The sequence below is a fragment of the Zalophus californianus genome, chromosome 8, assembly GCF_009762305.2.
Source record: "Zalophus californianus isolate mZalCal1 chromosome 8, mZalCal1.pri.v2, whole genome shotgun sequence".
NCBI classification, from domain to species: Eukaryota; Metazoa; Chordata; class Mammalia; order Carnivora; family Otariidae; genus Zalophus; species Zalophus californianus.
The window spans coordinates 89,138,392-89,155,952 of record NC_045602.1 but is presented as its reverse complement, the minus strand read 5'-3'; positions in this window follow the sequence as shown (position 1 = coordinate 89,155,952).

The following is a 17,561-nucleotide window of genomic DNA, read 5'->3' as shown; positions in this document are numbered from 1 at the left end:
TTCCATGTTGGGTGCACAACATCCTTGTTGATTATTCTTTTAATTTGTGTACAGTAAAACTCATGCTGTATGAAATTGACAAATGTATAGTATCATATATCTACCATTCTAATGCCATACACAACAGTTTTATCACCCTAAAAGTTCCTCTGTGTGTTTTCTTTGCAGTTAACTGCTCCCCTCTCCCCCAGTCCTTGGCAATTATTGAACTGTTTTCCATCCGTAAGGTTTTTCTTTTTCCAAAATGTCATATGAATGGAATCATATAATCTGTAGGCTTTGGGGTTTGACTTCTGCAAAATGAATTTAAGATTCATCCATGTTGTAGCTCATTTCTTTTAATTGTTAAATCGTATTCCATTGTATGAATGTTCCACAGTTTGTTTATCCATTCACCTGTGAAAGGACACCTTGGTTACTTCCAGTTTATGGTGATTATAAATAGAGCTACTATAAACATTTCCATAAAAGTTTGTTGTTGTTGTTTGAACATAAGTTTTCTATTTACTTTGATAAATAACTGTGAGTGAGGTTGCTGGATTGTGTGATAAGACTGTTTAACTATATGCTATGTTGCCAAACTGCTTTCCAAAGTGGCTGTACCCTTTTGCATTCCCTGTCAGTATTTGGTGGTGGTATTGTATTTTATTTTAGCCATTCTAATAGGGTCTGTTTTCTTTCTTTTCTTTTTTAAATTTAAATTCAGTTAATTAACATATAGTGTATTATTAGTTTCCCAAAGGTAGAGTTCAGTGATTCATCAGTTGCATATAACCCCCAATGCACATTACATCATGTGCCTACTTAATACTCATCACCCAGTTACCTCATCCCCCAACCTACCTCCCCTCTAACAACCCTCAGTGTGTTTCCTGTAGTTGAGTCTCTTATGGTTTGTCTCCCTCTCTGATTTCATCTTATTTTATTTTTCCCTCCCTTCTCCTTTGATCCTCTGTTTTGTTTCTTAAATTCCACATGTGATTGAAATAATATATTTGTCTTTCTTTTATGGTAGAAATGGTAGATATGGTAGTAAATGGTAGATATTTGTCTTTCTCTCTGATAAATGGTAGATATTGGGAGCCAGGTTTCTTACCATCAAAGAAAGGAGTTACAAAGAAGCAGGGATAGGTAGAATGCTAGCATGAAGCTTGAGGTGTTGGATTTAAGCTGGGGACATCAGTAGAAACTCATGATCAATTTAATAGGTAGAGAGAGAGAGGTATACAGATAGATAGATAGATAGATGTATAGATAGTTGAGGACATACATGTAGAAGCTTACAACACCAAAGCTTATATATTATATGATCCCATTCATATGAAATTGACTATTTTGTTTAACATAATACCCTCTAGTTCCATCCATGTCATTGGAAACAGTAAGATTTCATGTTTTTTGTTTGTTTGTTTTTTTTGATGGCTGAGTAATAATCCATTGTATATATATATACCACATCTTCTTTATCCATTCATTTGTCAATGGGCTCTTTCCACTCTTTGGCTACTGTGGACATTGGTCCTATAAACACTGGGGTGCAGGTGCCCCTTGGGATCACTATGTTTGTATCCTTTGGGTAAATACCTAATAGTACAACTGCTGGGTAGAAGAATAGCTCTATTTTTAGCTTTTTGAGGAACCTCTATATTGTTTTCCAGAGTATCTGTACCAGCTTGAATTCCCACCAGTAGTGTATGAGGGTTCCCCTTTTTCCACATCCTTGCCAACATCTGTGGCTTCCTGACTTGTTAATTTTAGCCATTCTGACTGGTGTGAGGTGGTATCTCATTGTGGTTTTGATTTGTATTTCCCTCAGGGCTAGTGATGTTCAACATTTTTTCATGTGTCTGTTGGCCATTTGTATGTCTTCTTTGGAGAAATGTCTATTCATGTCTTCTGCCCAATTCTTGACTGGATTATTTCCTTTGGGATGTTATGTTTGATAAGTTCTTTTAAATTTTAGATACTAGTCTTTTGTCTGATATGTCATTTGTGAATATTTTCTCCCATTCTGTAGGTTGTCTTTTAGTTTTATTTACTGTTTTCTTTGCTGTGCAAAAGCTTTTTATCTTGATGAAGTCCCAATAGTTCATTTTTGCTTTTGTTTCCCTTGCCTTTGGAGATATGTCTTGCAGGAAGTTGCTGTGACTGAGGCCTAAGAGGTTGCTACATATGTTCTCCTCTATGATTTTGATGGATTCCTGTCTCACATTTAGGTCTTTCATCCATTTTGAATTTATTTTTGTGTATGGTGTAAGGAAGTGGTCCAGTTTCATTCTTCTGCATGTGGCTGTCCAAATTTCCCAACACCATTTGTTGAAGAGACTGTCTCTTTTTCCATTGGATATTCTTTCCTGCTTTGTTGAAGATTAGTTGACCACAGAGTTGAGGGTTCATTTCTGGTTTCTCTATTCTGTTCCATTGATCTGTGTGTCTGTTTTTGTGCCAGTATCATGCTGTCTTGATGATTACAGCTTTGTAATATATCTTAAAGTCTGGCATTCTGATACCACAAGCTTTGGTTTTCTTTTTCAACATTCCTCTGGCTATTCGGGGTCTTTTCTAGTTCCATACAAATTTTAGGATTATTTGTTCCAGCTTTGTGAAATTGTCGATGGTATTTTTATAAGAATTGCATTGAATGTGTAGATTGTACTGGGTAGCATAGGCATTTTAACAATATTGATTCTTCCAATCCATGAGCAAGGAATGTTTTTCCATTTCCTTCTGTCTTCCTCAATTTCTTTCATAAGTGTCCTATGGTTTTCTGAGTATAGATCCTTTACCTCTTTGGTTAGGTTTATTCCTAGGTATCTTACGGTTTTTGGTACTATTCTAAATGGGATTGATTCCTTATTTCTCTTTCTTATTTCTCATTGTTAGTGTATAGATTCTGTGCATTGATTTTCTATCCTGCCACTTTGCTGAATTCCTGTGTGAGTTCTAGCAATTTTGGGTGGAGTCTTTTGGGTTTTCCACATAAAGTATCACGTCATCTGCGAAGAGAGAGAGGTTGGCTTCTTCTTTGCCAATTTGGATGCGTTTTCTTTCTTTTTGTTGTCTGATTGCTGAGGCTAGGACTTCTAATACTATGTTGAACTATGTGGTGAGAGTGGGCATCCCTATTGTGTTCCTGAACATAGCGGAAGGGTTCTCAGTTTTTCCCCATTGAGAATGATATTTGCTGTGGGCTTTTCATAGATGGCTTTTATGATACTGAGGTATGTTCCCTCTATCCCCACACTGTGGAGAATTTTAATCAAGAAAGGATGCTATATTTTGCCAGATGCTTTTCCTGCATCTATTGAGAGGATCATATGGTTCTCGTCCTTTCTTTTATTAATGTGGTGTATCACGTTGATTGATTTGCAGATGTTGAACCACCCTTGCATCCTAGGAATAAATTCCACCTGCTCCTGGTGAATAAACCTTTTCATGTACTGTTGGATCCTACTGACTAGTATTTTGGTAAGAATTTTTGCTTCCATGTTCATCAGGGATACTGGTCTGTAATTCTCTTTTTTGGTGGAGTCTTTCTCTGGTTTTGGAATCAGGATAATACTATCTCACAGAATGAGTTTAGAAGTTTTCCTTCCATTTCTGTTTTTTGAAACAGCTTCAGAAGGATGGTATTAATTCTTCTTTAAATATTTGGTAGAATTCCCCTGGGAAACCATCCAGCCCTGGACTCTCCTTTGTTGGGAGATTTTTAATTACTGCTTCAATTTCCTTGCTGGTTATGGGTCTGTTCAGATTGTCTATTTCTTCCTGCCTTGGTAGTTTATAACTTTCTAGGAATGCATCCGTTTCTTCCAGGTTACCTAAATTGTTGGCATATAATTGCTCATAATATGTTCTTATAATTGTTTGTATTTCCTTGGTGTTGGTCGTGATCTCTCCTATTTCATTCATGATTTTATTAATTTGGGTCCTTTCTCTTTTCTTTTGGATAAGTCTGGCTAGGGGTTTGTCAATCTTATTAATTCTTTCAGAAAACCAGCTCCTAATTTTTTTGATCTGTTTTACTGTTCTTCTGGTTTCTGTTTCATTGATTTCTGCTCTATTCTTTGTCATTTCTCTTCTTCATTGTGGTTTAGGCTTTATTTGCTGTTCTTTCTCCCCCCCCCCCCTTTAGGTGTAAGGTTAGGTTGTATATGTGAGATTCTTCAAATTTTTTTTTAAAGATTTTATTTATTTCAGAGAGAGAGACAGAGAGCGCAACCATAAGCGGGGCGGGGGGCAAAGAGGGAGAAGCAGACTCCCCAGTGAGCAGAAAGCCTGTTGCAGGGCTCAATCCCAGGACCCTGGGATCATGACCTGAGCCAAAGGCAGACACTTAACTGACCAAGCCACCCAGGTGCCCTGATTTTTCTAATTTTTTGAAAGAGACTTTATTGCAATGTACTTCCTCTTAGGACCGCCTTTGCAGCATCCCAAAGGTTTTGAATAGTTGTATTTTCATTTTCATTAGTTTCAATGAATTTTTTAATTCTTCTTTAATTTCCTTCTTGACCCATTCATTCTTTAGTAGAATGCTTTTTAACCTCCATGTGTTTGAGTTCCTTCCAAATTTCCTCTTGAGACTGAGTTCAAGTTTCAAAGTATTGTGGTCTGAAAATATGCATGGAATTATCCCAATCTTTTGGTACTGGTTGAGACCTGATTTTTGACCCAGTATGTGATCTGTTTTGAAGAAAGTTCCATGTGCACTCGAGAAGAGTGTGTATTCTGTTGCTTTAGGATGGAATGTTCTGCTCTGTATATATCTGTGAAGTCCATCTGGTCCAGTGTGTCATTCAAAGCCCTTGTTTACTTGTTGATCTTCTGCTTAAATGATCTGTCCATTGCTGTGAGTGGGGTGTTGAAGTTCCTTACTATTATTCTGTTATTATCAGTGTGTTTCCTTAATTCTGTTATTAATTGGTTATACAATTGGCCACTGCCAAGTTAGGAACATAAATATTTTTAATTGTTAGATGTTCTTGTTGGATAGACCCTTTATGTATTATATAGTGTCCCTCTTCATCCCTTACTACAATCTTTGTTTAAAATCTAATTTGTCTAATATAAGGATTGCTACCCTAGCTTTCTTTTGATGTCCATTAGCATGATAGATGGTTCTCCTCCTCTCATTTTCAATCTGTAGATGTCTTTGGGTCTAAAATAAGTCACTTATAGACAGCACATGGATGGGTCTTGCTTTTTTATCCAATCTGATACCCTGTGTCTTTTGATGGGAGCATTCAGCCCATTTGCATTCAGAGTAACTATGAAAGATATGAATTAGTGCCATTGTGTTGCCTGCGAAGTCCCTGTTTCTGAAGATTTTCTCTCTTTCTTTCTGGTCTATGTGACTCTTAGGGTCTCTCTTCGCTTACAGGATCCCCTTTAATATTTCTTGCAGGGCTGGCTTGGCGGTCACATATTCTTTCAGTTTCTTTCTGTCCTGGGAAGCTCTTTATCTCTCCATCTGTTCTGAATGACAGCCTTGCTGGATAAAGTACTCTTGGCTGCATATTCTTCTCATTTAGTACTCTGAATATGTCATGCCAGCCCTTTCTGGCCTGCTAGTTCTCTCTGGCTAGGTCTGCTGCCAGTCTAAAGTTTCTACCCTTGCAGGTTATGGGCCTCTTGTCTTGAGTTGCTTTTAGATTCTCTCTTTGTCCTGAGATTTGCAGGTTTTACTATTCTATGTTGGGGTGTTGACCTATTTTTATTGATTTTGAGGGGGTTTCTGTGTGCCTCCTGGACTTGAATGCTTGTTTCCTTCCCCAGATTAGGGATATTCTCAGCTATTATTTGCTCAAATATACCTTCTGTCCCTTTCTGTCGTTCTTCTTCCTCTGGGACCCAATTATTCTAATACTGTTTTGCTTTAGGTTATCACTGATTTCTCGAAGCCTCCCCTCATAATCCAGTAGTTGTTTTTCTCTTTTCCTCAGCTTCTTTATTTCCATCATTTTGTTTTCTATGGCACTGACTCTTCTGCTTCATTTACCCTAGTGTTAGAGCATCCATTTTAGACTGCATCTCAGTTAAAGCATTTTTAATTTTGGCCTGATTAAATTTTAGTTCTTTTAATTCTGCACTAAGGGATTCTGTAGTGTTTTTTATGCTTTTTTCAAGCCCAGCTAGTATCTTTATACTCATTATTCTAAATTCTAGGTCCAACATTTTACTTACATCCACATTGACTAAATCTATGGCAAAGAGTATTACCTCTGGTTCTTTCTTTTGTTGTGAATTTCCTCCTTCTAGTTATTTTGTCCAGGGAAGAATAAACAAACGAGAGAACAAAATAAAAAATATCAACCACGACCCCCAGCAAAATATACACTAGATAAATCCAAAGAGATTGGAAACCAAAGAAGAAAAGGAAAAAGATAGAATAAAATCTAACAAACACTAGATCCCAAAATTGTAAAGAAAGAAGAACTTATATATATATATACAAAAATAAAATCGAATACAGTGAAAGGAAGCCAAAAACAAATAATATATCTATAAAATATAAATATAAAATATGAAAGTTAAAAAAAGACTTTAGAAAAGAGTTGATAAAATGAGAAGGTAGTTGACAAGAAAAAAAAGAAAAAAAATTTTAAAGATTTTATTTATTTATTTGTCAGAGTGAGAGAGAGCACAAGTAGGGGGAGCGGCAAGCAGAGGGAGAAGCAGGCTCCCTGCTGAGCAAGAAGCCTGATGTGGGACTGGATCCCAGGACCCTGGGATCCTGACCTGAGCTGGAGGCACATGCTTAACCGACTGAGCCACCCAGATGTCCCAAGAAAAAGAAAATTTTAAACTGAAAGACTAAAGACTCATGAGACAAAAACTCGAATTCTATATACTATTTCCCCTAGCGCAGGAGTTTTTCAGTTCTGTGTGATCCCTAAACTTGGTATTAGCCTGATATGCCTGCTGGTCTTCTTGGGGAGGGGCCTGTTGCACTGATTATCTGGTGTCTTTGCCTGGGTGAGGTTGCACTGCCCCCTACCAGGGGCGACCGAGCTCAGTGTAATCTGTTTCAGGTTGCTCTATGTGGTTTTTGTTCCCTGAAGGCTTTCCGTGCTGCTTTAGAGGAGGAAAAAAAATAATTAAAATGGCGGCATCTTGATCTCCAGTCCCAGGGGCCCCCACTCTTCAGTGAACCCTCAGGGAAAAGCAGTCAATCACTTTTGTGTTTGCCAAACTCTACAGACGCCTGCAGTGCGCACCCCCACTAATCCTCCTAGGAGATGAGGGGGCTTCTCACCAAGGTTCCTCAACTTGCTGGGCCCCTACTCCTGGAACCATAGCTAGATCATGCACGCACCCTGGCCACTCCCCTCAGGCTAAGGAGGAGGGTTGGCACGGTTCTGCTGGTTGCTGGGCCCCTGCTCCAGAAGCGGTTGCCTGATCCTGTGCTCACCCGCACTGCTCCAGCAAGGGGAAGGAACAGGATCTCACAGTGGTTCTGCTTGCTGGGCCCCTGCTTGGAGACCAGTCCCGTGATCATGCAGAGGTTTACGATTTATGGCAACACCGAGCAGAGAGACCACTCCCAGGCCCCTAATTTTAGCTGGCTTCCCCACTCCAATGTTTGGGAACTCTGCCACACTCAGGCACCCCCATTGCTTTCGTGACCCCAGGAATCCTGAGACCACATTGTCCCACATAGGATTCTGCCCTGCCTCGCCACCTGAGAACCTTTTAGGCAGGCATGTCCCTCACCAGAGCCAAGTTCTGATTCTGCTCAGCTGCTATATCACTTTCCAGGAGCTGACTGATGGAGGCTCCCTCCCTCCAAGATTTATCTTCCAATATATCCCCTCAGATTCACTTCTCTACACATCCTACCTTGCAAAAAGTGGTTGCTTTTCTATTTGTATAATTGTAGTAACTCTTTTCGTAGATCTGGAGTTGAATTCACAGGTGTTCATATGCTTTGATAGATATCTAGCTGAATTCAAGGGACCAGATGTAACGAGGGTCCCCTACACTTCTGACATCTTCCCATCTCCCCCTTACTGAGTTGTGAACTAGGAGGCGGAATATTCATTACTTCAGGCAGGAAGCAGGGTTTCCCACTTTTTATTATTATTATTTATTATTATTATTTTCAATTAGCCAACATATAGTACATCATTAGTTTTCTATGTAGTGTTCAACGATTCATTGGTTGTGTATAACACCCAGTGCTAATCACAGCACGTGACCCCTTAATACCCATCATCTGGATACCCCATCCCCACATCCTCCCTTCTCCTCTGCAACCCTCAGTTTGTTTCCCAGAGTCCAGAATCTCTTATGCTTTGTCTCCTTCTCTGATTTCTTCCCAGTTTTCCCTCCCTTCCCCTATGGTCCTCTGCGCTATTCCTTATATTTCACATATGAATGAAACCACCTGATAATTGTCTTTCTCTCCTTGACTTATTTCACTTAGCATAATCCCCTCCATTTCCATCCATGTTGATGCAAATGGCAGGTATTCATCCCTTCTGATAGCTGAGTAATATCCCATTGCATATATGAAACACATCTTCTTTATCCATTCATCTAAAGGACATCTTGGCTCCTCCACAGTTTGGCTAATGTGGACATTGCTGCTATGAACATTGGGTGCATGTGCCCCTTCTTTTCACTACATCTATATCTTTGGGGTAAATACCCAGTAGTGCAATTGCTGGGTCATAGGGTAGCTCTATTTTTAACTTCTTGAGGAAGCTCCATACTGTTTTCTAGAGTGACTGTACCTGTTTCCATTCCCACCAACAATGTAAGAAGGTTCGCCTTTCTCCACAACCTTTCCAACATTTGTTGTTTCCTGTCTTGTTAATTTTTGCCATTCTAACTGGCATAAGGTGGTATCTCACTGTGGTTTTGATTTGTACTTCCCTAATGGCTAGTGATGTTGAACATTTTTTCGTGTGTCTGTTAGCCATTTGTATGTCTTCTTTGGAGAAGTTTCTGTTCATATCTTCTGCCCATTTCTTTTTTTTTTTTTTAAGATTTTATGTATTTATTTGACAGAGAGAGACACAGAGAGAGAGGGAGCACAAGCACGGGGAGTGGGAGAAGCAGCCTTCCTGCGGAGCAGGGAGCCCGATGCGGGGTTTGACCCCAGGACCCTGGGATCATGACCTGAGCTGAAGGCAGACACTTAACGACTGAGCCACCCAGGCACCCCTCTTCTGCCCATTTCGTGACTGGATTATTTGCTTTTTGGGTGTTGAGTTGGAGAAGTTCTTTATAGATCTTGGATATCAGCCCTTTATCTTTAGTGTCATTTGCAGATATCTTCTCCCATTCCATGGGTTGCTGCTTAGTTTTCTTGACTGTCTCCTTTGCTGTGCAGAAGGTCTTTATCTTGATGAAGTCCCAAAAGTTCATTTTTGCTTTTGTTTCCCTTGCCTTTAGAGAAGTGTCTTGAAAGAAGTTGCTGCAGCCGATGTTGAAAAGGTTACTGCCTATGTTCTCCTCTAGGATTTTGATAGATTCCTTTCTTACATTGAGATCTTTCATCCATTTTGAGTTTATCTTTGTGTATGGTATAAGAGAATGGTCCAGTTTCATTCTTCTGCATGTGGCTGTCCAATTTTCCCAGCACCATTTATTGAAGAGACTGTCTTTTTCCATTGGATATTCTTTCCTGCTTTGTTGAAGATTACTTGACCATGGAGTTCAGGGTCCATTTCTGGAGTCTCTAATCTGTTCCATTGATCTCTGTGTCTGTTTTTGTGCCAATACCATGCTGTCTTGATGATCACAGCTTTGTAATATAGCTTGAAGTCAGGCATTGTGATGCCCTCAGCTTTGATTTTCTTTCAACATTCCCCTGGTGATTCAGGGTCTTTTCTGATTCCATACAAATTTTATGATTGTTTGTTCCAGCTCTGTGAAAAATGGCGATGGTATTTTGATAGGGATTGCATTGAAAGCATAGATTGCTCTGAGCAGCATAGATGTTTTCATAATATTTATTCTTCCAAGCCATGGGCATGGAATGTTTTTCCATCTCTTTGTGTCTTCCTCAATTTCTTTCATAAGTGCTGTGTAGTTTCTAGAGAGTAGATCCTTTACCTCTTTGATTAGGTTTATTCCTAGGTATCTTATGGTTTTTGGTCCTATTGTAAATGGAATCCATTTCTTAATTTCTCTTTCTTCAGTTACATTGTCAGTGTATAGAAATGCAACTGGGATGCCTGGGTGGATCAGTCAGTTAAGCAGCTGCCTTTGGCTCAGTTCATGATCCCATGGTCCGGGGATCAAGTCCCGTAGTGGGCTCCCTGCTCAGCGGGGAGCCTACTTCTCCCTCTCCCACTCCCCCTGCTTGTGCGTGCATGCTCTCTCTCTCTCTCTCTCTGACAAATAAAATTAAAAAAAAAAAAGATTCTCTTCCTCTCCCTCTCACTTCTCCCCCCACTGCTCACGTGCACTCTCTTTCTCAAAAAAAAAAAAAAAAAAAGAGGGGCGGAGCAAGATGGCGGAGGAGCAGGACACCTGGATTTCATCTAGTCTCAGGAATTCAGCTGGATAGGGATCAAACCATTCTGAACACCTACGAACTCAACAGGAGATCAAAGAAAAGAATAGCAACAACTCTGAACAGAAAAGCGACCACTTTCTGGAAGGTAGGACATGCGGAGAAGCGAATCCGAGGCGATTCGGGAGGATAGGCGGCGGAGCAGGGGGCCTCCGTCGGCTGGTTCTGGCAAGTCATAGAGCCACGGAGCACAAAATCTGAACTTTTAGAAGTTGGCTCCCAGGTATCAGAGCGGGGAAGCCGGCTGCAGAGACAGAGCCAAGGCGCAGGCTCTCACCTCGGGGTGGCCATAAACTGTGATCCGTGGCCCAATCGGGCCACTGCTCCTCCAGCAGGGACACAACAAGTGGCAGATCCAGGGAGACTCCCCTTCCTCCCCTGGGAGGAGCGGTGCAGGAGCACACTACAGGGATCTGCTGGCTTTGGAGAATTCACGCGGGGTCGGGTGCCAGAGATAGAAATGCTCGGTCACAGGCCGGGTGAGCATGGAGTGCGGCCAGAGATCACGGAGATGGGAGTGACTGACTGCTTTTCTGTGGGGGCGCACAGAGGAGCAGGCCCTGAGTTCTCGGCTCCTCCGGGGCGGAGATTGGGAGGCCGCCATTTTCACTGTCATCCTCCAAAGCTGTACGGAAAGCTTGCAGGGAACAAAAGCTCCCGAGAGCAAACCCGAGCAGATTGCTTAGCCCGGACCGGCAAGGGCGGGGCAATTCTGCCTCTGGCAAAGACATTTGGGAACCATGGCAACAGGCCCCTCCCCCAGAAGATCAGCACGAACAGCCAGCCAAGACCAAGTTTACCGATCAATGAGAACGGGAGAACTCCAGCGCTAGAGGAATACTGCACATAGGATTCATGGCTTTTTTTACCATGATTCATTAGTCTTTCTTTTTTTTTTTTAAGATTTTATTTATTTATTTGACAGAGAGAGACACAGCGAGAGAGGGAACACAAGCAGGGGGAGTGATAGAGGGAGAAGCAGGCTTTCCGCAGAGCAGGGAGCACGATGTGGGGCTCGATCCCAGGACCCCGGGATCATGACCCGAGCCGAAGGCAGACACCTAACAACTGAGCCACCCAGGCGCCCCTAGTCTTTCAAAGTTAATTTTTTAAACTTTTTTTTTTTGAATTTTTCTTTTTCCCTTTTTCAACCAGCATCTTATCAATCCCTTTTTTTAAAAAAAGATTTTTATTTTTCATTTTTAGAGTCATATTATATCCCTTCATAGTAGTTACCCTTATTTTTGGCAGATATATATATAAGTTGTTCTCCCTTTAAAATTTTGAGATACAGTTTCTTCTAACATATCAAAATATACCCTGAAACTCTAGTGTATGGCTTTGTTCTAGTCTACTGCCTGGTCACATTCTCCCCCCCCCCCTTTTTTTTTTTCTTTCTTTCCTTTTTTTTAATCCTCTTCTTTCTTTTTAAAAAAATCTTCTTATTCCTTTTTTAAAATTTTTTATAATTGTCATCTTTACAGTCATATTCCATCCCTTCATCATATCAACCTTTATTTTGTGCATACATAAGTCTTTCTTTCTTTAAAATTTTTGGAGGTACTTTCTTCTAACAGACTAAAATACACCCAAAATCTAGGGTATGGCACTGATCTATCACCAGCCTGATCATATTTGATCATACTCTGTTTTTTTTGTTTTTGTTTTTGTTTTTATCTTTTTCTTTTTTTTTCTCTTTTCTTTTTTCTTTCTTTCCCTTTCTTTTCCCCTGGTATCAGATCTCTTCTGATTTGATTAGAGTATATTTTCTGGGAACATTGTTAACCTGTTAGCATTTTGTTCTCTCATTCATCTATTATCCTCTGGACAAAATGACAAGACGAAAAAAATCACCTCAACAAAAAGAACAAGAGGTAGTACCGTCTGCCAGGGGCCTACTCAATATGGACATTAGTGCGATGTCAGACCTAGAGATCAGAATCATGACTTTAAAGATACTAGCTGGGCTTAAAAAAAGCATGGAAGTTATTAGAGAAACCCTCTCTGGAGAAATAAAAGAACTAAAATCTAGCCAATCAAAATAAAAAAGGCTGTTAATGAGGTGCAATCAAAAATGGGGGCACTAACTGCTAGGATAAATGAGGCAGAAGAGAGAATCAGCGATATAGAAGACCAAATGATGGAAAATAAAGAAGCTGAGAAAAAGAGAGATAAACAACTACAGGATCATGAGGGCAGAATTCGAGAGATAAGCGATATGATAAGACAAGACAACATTAGAATAATTGGGATCCCAGAAGAAGAAGAGAGAGAGGGCCAGAAGGTCTATTGGAGCAAATTATAGCAGAGAACTTCCCTAATGTGGGGAAGGAAACAGGCATCAAAATCCAGGAGGCACAGAGAACCCCTCTCAAAATCAATAAAAATAGGTGAACACCCCGACCTATAATAGTAAAACTTACGACTCTCAGAGACAAAGAGAAAATCCTGAAAGCAGCTCAAGGGAAGAGATATGTAACCTACAATGGTAGAAACATTAGATTGGCAACAGACCTATCCACAGAGACCTGGCAGGCCAGAAAGGACTGGCATGATACATTCAGAGGGCTAAACGAGAAAAATATGCAGCCAAGAATACTATATCCAGCTAGGCTGTCATTGAAAATAGAAGGAGAGATAAAAATCTGCCAACAAACAAAAACTAAAGGAATTTGCAAACACAAAACCAGCCCTATAAGAAATATTGAAAGGGGTGCTCTAAGCAAAGAGAAAGCCTAAAAGCAGCATGGACCAAAAAGGAATACACACAATATACAGTAACAGTCACTTTACAGGCAATACAATGGCACTAAATTCATATCTTTCAATAGGTACCCTGAATGTAAATGGGCTCAATGCCCCAATCAAAAGACACAGGCTATCAGATTGCATTAAAAACAAGACCCATTGATATGCTGTCTGCAAGAAACTCATTTTAGACCCAAAGACACCCCCACATTGAAAGTGAAGGGATGGAAAACCATTTACCATGCTAATGGACACCAAAAGAAATCTGGGGTGGCAATTCTTATATTAGACAAATTAGATTGTAAATGAAAGACTATAATAAGAGATGAAGAAGGACACTATATCCTACTTAAAGGGTCTATCCAACAAGAAGATCTAACAATTGTAAATATCTATGCCCCTAACATGGGAGCAGCCAATTATATAAGGCAATTAATAACAAAAGCAAAGAAACACATTGACAACAATACAATAATAGTGGGGGACTTTAACACCTCCCTCATTGAAGTGGACAGATCATCTGAGCAAAAGATCAACAAGGAAATAAAGACTTTAAATGACACACTGGACCAAATGGACTTCACAGACATATTCAAAACATTCCATCCCAAAGCAACGGAATACACATTCTTCTCTAGTGCTCATGGAACATTCTCCAGAATAGATCACATCCTAGGTCACAAATCAGGTCTCAACCAGTACCAAAAGATTGGGATTATTCCCTGCATATTTTCAGACCACAATACTTTGAAACTAGAATTCAATCACAAGAGGAAAGTAGGAAGGAACTCAAATACGAGGAGGCTAAAGAGCATCCTACTAAAGAATGAACGGGTCAACCAGGAAATTAAAGAAGAATTAAAATTCATGGCAACCAATGAAAATGAAAATACAACTGTTCAAAATCTCTGGGATGCAGCAAAGGCAGCCCTGAGAGGAAAGTCTATAGCAATACAAGCCTTTCTCAAGAAACAAGAAAGGTCTCAAATACACAACCTAACCCTACACCTAAAGGAGCGAGAGAAAAAACAGCAAATAAAGCCTAAACCCAGCAGGAGAAGAGAAATAATAAAGATCAGAGCAGAAATCAATGAAATAGAAACCAAAAGAACAGTAGAACAGTTCAACGAAACTAGGAGCTGGTTCTTTGAAAGAATTAACAAGATTGATAAACCCCTGGCCTGACTTATCAAAAAGAAAAGAGAAATGACCCAAATCAACAAAATCATGAATGAAAGAGGAGCGATCACAACCAACACCAAAGCAATACAAACAATAATAAGAACATATTTTGAGCAACTCTATGCCAGCAAATTAGATAACCTGGAAGAAATGGATACATTCCTAGAGATGTATCAACTACCAAAATTGAACCGGGAAGAAATAGAAAACCTGAACAGACCTATAACCACTAAGGAAATTGAAGCATTCATCAAAAATCTCCCAACAAATAAAAGCCCCAGGCCAGCTGGCTTCCCATGGGAATTCTACCAAGCATTTAAAGAAGAATTAATACCTATTCTCCTGAAACTGTTCCAAAAAATAGAAATGGAAGGAAAACTTCCAATCTCGTTTTATGAGACCACCATTACCTTGATCCCCAAGAGAGACAAAGACCCCATCCAACAGGAGAATTACAGACCAATATTCTTGATGAACATGGATGCAAAAATTCTCACCAAAATAGTAGCCAATAGGATCCAACAGTACATTAAAAGGATTATTCACCATGACCAAGTGGGATTGATCCCTGGGCTGCAAGGCTGGTTCAACATCCACAAATCAATCAACGTGATACAATACATTAACAAAAGAAAGAAGAAGGATCATATGATCCTCTCAATAGATGCAGAAAAAGCATTTGACAAAGTACAGCATCCTTTCTTGATCAAAACTCTTCAGAGTATAGGGATAGAGGGTACCTACCTAAATATCATAAAAGCCATCTATGAAAAACCTACAGTGAATATCATTCTAAATGGGGAAAAACTGAGAGCTTTCCCCCTAAGGTCAGGGACGTGGCAGGGATGTCCTTATCACCACTGCTATTCAACATAGTATTAGAAGTGCTAGCCACAGCAATCAGACAACAAAAAGAAATCAAAGACATCCAAATCGGCAAAGAGGAAGTCAAACTCTCACTCTTTGCAGATCATATGATTGATACTTTATGTGGGAAATCCAAAGACTCCACCCCAAAACCGCTAGAATTCATAGAGGGATTTAGTAAAGTGGCAGGATATAAAATCAATGCACAGAAATCAGTGGCGTTCCTATACACCAACAAGACAGAAGAGAGAGAAATTAAGGAGTCGATCCCATTTACAATTGCACTCAAAGCCATAAGATACCTAGGAATAAATCTAACCAAAGAGGCAAAGGATCTGTACTCAGAAAATTATAAAATACTCATGAAAGAAATTGAGGAAGACACAAAGAAATGGAAAAACGTTCAATGCCCATGGATTGGAAGAACAAACATTGTGAAGATGTCAATGCTACCTAGAGCAATCTACACATTCAGTGCAATCCCCATCAAAATACCACCCACTTTTTTCAAAGAAATAGAACAAATAATCCTAAAATTTGTATGGAACCAGAAGAGACCCCGAATAGCCAGAGGAATGTTGAAAAAGAAAAGCAAAGCTGGCGGCATCACAATTCCACACTTCCAGCTCTATTACAAAGCTGTCATCATCAAGACAGTATGGTACTGGCACAAAAACAGACACATAGATCAATGGAAGAGAATCAAGAGCCCAGAAATGGACCCTCAACTCTATGGTCAACTCATCTTCAACAAAGCAGGAAAGAATGTCCAGTGGAAAAAAGACAGTGTTTTCAACAAATGGTGTTGGAAAAATTGGACAGCCACATGCAGAAGAATGAAACTGGACCATTTCCTTACACCACACACAAAAATAGACTCCAAATGGTTGAAAGACCTAGATGTGAGACAGGGGTCCATCAAAATCCTAAAGGAGAACACAGGCAGCAACCTCTTCGACCTCAGGCACAGCAGCTTCTTCCGAGAAACATCGCCTAAGGCAGGGGAAGCAAGGGCAAAAATGAACTATTGGGACATCATCAAGATAAAAAGCTTTTGCACAGCAAAAGAAACAGTCAACAAAACCAAAAGGCAACTGACAGAATGGGAGAAAATATTTGCAAATGACATATCAGATAAAGGGCTAGTATCCAAAATCTATAAAGAACTTATCAAACTCAACACCCAAAGAACAAATAGTCCAATCAAGAAATGGGCAGAAGACATGAGCAGACATTTTTCCAAAGAAGACATCCAAATGGCCAACAGACACATGAAAAAGTGCTCAACATCGCTCGGCATCAGGGAAATCCAAATCAAAACCTCAATGAGATACCACCTCACACCAGTCAGAATGGCTAAAATTAACAAGTCAGGAAATGACAGATGTTGGCGGGGATGTGGAGAAAGGGGAACCCTCCTACACTGTTGGTGGGAATGCAAGCTGGTGCAACCCCTCTGGAAAACAGTATTGAGTTTCCTCAAAAAGTTGAAAATAGAGCTACCATACCATCCAGCAATTGCACTCTTGGGTATTTACTGCAAAGATCCAAATGTAGGGATCCGAAGGGGTCGTGCACCCCAATATTTATAGCAGCAATGTCCACAATAGGAAACTGTGGAAAGAGCCAAGATGTCCATCGATAGATGAATGGATAAAGCAGATATGGTATATAGACACAATGGAATATTATGCAGCCATCAAAAGGAATGAGATCTTGCCATTTGCAACGACATGGATGGAACTGGAGGGTGTTATGCTGAGTGAAATAAGTCAATCAGAGAAAGACATGTATCATATGACCTCACTGATATGAGGAATTCTTAAACTCAGGAAAGAAACTGGGGGTTGCTGGAATGGTGGGGTTGGGAGGGTGGCTGGGTGATAGACGTTGGGTAGGGAATGTGCTATGATGAGCACTGTGAATTGTGCAGGACTGATGAATCACAGATCTGTACCTCTTAAACAAATAATGCAATATATGTTAAGATATAAAAAGAAGAAGATAGCAGGAGGGGAAGAAGGGGGGGAATCGGAGGGGGAGACGAACTGAGAGAAAATGGACTCTGAAAAACCAACTGAGGGTTTTAGAGGGGAGGGGGTGGGGGGATGGGTTAGCCTGGTGATGGGTATTAAAGAGGGCACGTTCTGCATGGAGCACTGGGTATTATGCACAAACAATGAACCATGGAACACTGTATTAAAAACGAATGATGTATGGAGATTAACATAACAATAAA